The sequence below is a fragment of the Polistes canadensis genome, unplaced genomic scaffold (genome assembly GCF_001313835.1).
Source record: "Polistes canadensis isolate GaletaPanama2010 unplaced genomic scaffold, ASM131383v1 scaffold_205, whole genome shotgun sequence".
Lineage (NCBI taxonomy): Eukaryota > Metazoa > Arthropoda > Insecta > Hymenoptera > Vespidae > Polistes > Polistes canadensis.
Window position 1 is genome coordinate 138,990 of NW_014569752.1, and position 2,358 is coordinate 141,347.

A 2,358-nucleotide genomic window follows, 5' to 3' on the forward strand; every position below is an offset into this window, starting at 1 on the left:
TCTCTCTCTCTCTCTCTCTATCTATCTATCTATCTATCTGTCTCTCTCTCTCAATTTTTAACTATTTCACTTAACAGGATTAAGTGGTGCTTAATACAAAGTATTCTTTACAATTTAAACAACACTTCACTTACTATTATAGATTTTTTGTATTAATAACTTCATTGCTTAGAAGAATTTCTTATATGGGTATCTATAGAAACGATTACCCTAATTTCTCAGTATATTTGACTAAGTATTAGTCAATATTTGAACAAGCTTTAGATAATAGATATTAAAAAGAAAATATTTGTAGTATAGATCAAGAGTTATTGGATCATCCATTTAGATCGGATACAATTATCGAATAAAAAGCAACCAAATATTAATTAATATTAATAATTTAATTCTATGAACGATCATCATGCGTACGCGCGACCATTAAGTGTTCATTTACGGGATATTTGGCTAACTCGTAAAATTATCTTCTTGATCATACCTTTATATCTTTCTATCTTTCTCTATCTCTATCTCTATTTCTATTTCTATCTCTATTTCTCTCTTACACACACACGCATAAGTTTTTTCTTTAAAGAAATATTTTAATTATGTACAAGGTGTCCCGTTAAAATCATTGACCAAAAAGAAAATTAAATAACAAGAAACGATGCTTTCTGTGAAAGCTTTCTATAGATTACACAAATTTACACATGCGTATATATTATAATATTATATAAACAACGAATTTTAATCGTTTTATTAACGATTTTGTTTCTTTTTTTGTTTGTTTGTTGGTTTTGTTTGTTCGTGTGTTACCATATTTAAAGTATTGATAAAAAAAGAAAAAAAAAATCTTATCGCAGACGTCGTGAAGATTGAATTTAATTAATTTTAATTAACTTTTGACAAATTATTACGAGAAAGTATGTGTGTGTGTGTGTGTGTGTGTAACACGTTATAAATATTATATATTATTTATTTTTATAAATGATGAGATAAAACTGACGTGATTCTTCTTTTTTTTTTTTTTTTTTTTTTTTCAATGATCGTAGATAAAAATGATTTTAATGGTCACGCTGTACATATATGCGGGACTTTTAAACTAACAAAAGAAAATAGTAATTGCATATATTGTTTTATTATTAAATTCGTTTACTTCTATCAATCTATTTTCTTTTTTTTTTTTAAATCATTGTTCAAATTTTCTCTCTCTCTTTCTCTCTTTATTTATCAATCTATCTCTCTCGCACACACATTTTGTATTAAATCATGTATCATATTGATTAGTATTTATTATATTATCTTTATTTAAAAAGATAACACACACGACTCACAGAGATCGCGGATCAATAATATCTCAAATTATTGTACACAGATTTGTTTTATCGATCATATTTTATTTTACAATTGAAAAATTGTATTATCTATGATCAACACAATTTTGTTATATTTGTTATTATTTATTTGTTTTAATATTATTATTATTATTATTATTATTATTATTATTAATAATATTATTATTATTTTGATTATTTTGATTATTTTGATTTTATGAAAAAAGAAAAAAAAGGATTATTCTATTAAAATCTTTCGAGCGATTATTATTACTTAAATAAAACAGGCATCCATCATGTGTCAATTATCAAATCGCGTATTTAAATAAAAACATTTTAGCGATAATGTTTATTAGACTCTCTACGATTAGTTTAAAGGGATGACAACAGAAAGAATATAAACAAGTTTTAAAACTAAATATAAAATATAAACACAAAGAAATTAAATTAAATTAAATTAAATAAACGGAAACTAAAATTAAATAAAACTAAATTAAAATTTAAATTAAACACTCTGAACTATATATAAAAATATATATATATAAAGTGTAAAAAAATACAAAGAAAAAATTAACAAAATTAATGATAACGATCATGTAGTTAATGACAATTTTAAAATTGATTCATAGCTATTTAAAGATAATGAAAAGAAAAAAAAAAGAATAAAACAAGTTTATCTGAATTTACATTACTGACGCATCGAGAAAAATATTACATACGAGCAACGTAATTTTGTTTTCTTTTTTTTTTTTACAAACAAATTTAGAATTAAGAATAAAAAATGATAATTAAAATGAAATATGTACAAAATTGTTCGCACAAAACCTTATTGTCATTATTATTATTATTAATGATTATATTTTTGTTTTGTTTTCATAATTATTGTTTTATTGTTTGTATTATTTATTCTCAAAACTCTCTGGTCATACTGTATTAAATATTATTAGAGATAAATTTATAATGATATTCGTTATTTAATATATTTCTCGACGCCACAGATTAGGCCAATTTCTCGCTAAAGTATTGGTTTATATATATATTATAT

General features: G+C 22.5%; 1 protein-coding gene across 2 annotated transcripts in view; it reads left to right on the top strand.

Moving 5' to 3' along the window:
• LOC106789839 overlaps nucleotides 1-2,358 on the top strand; it is a 19,557-nt gene that overhangs the window by 10,704 nt on the left and 6,495 nt on the right. The window lies entirely within an intron of this gene.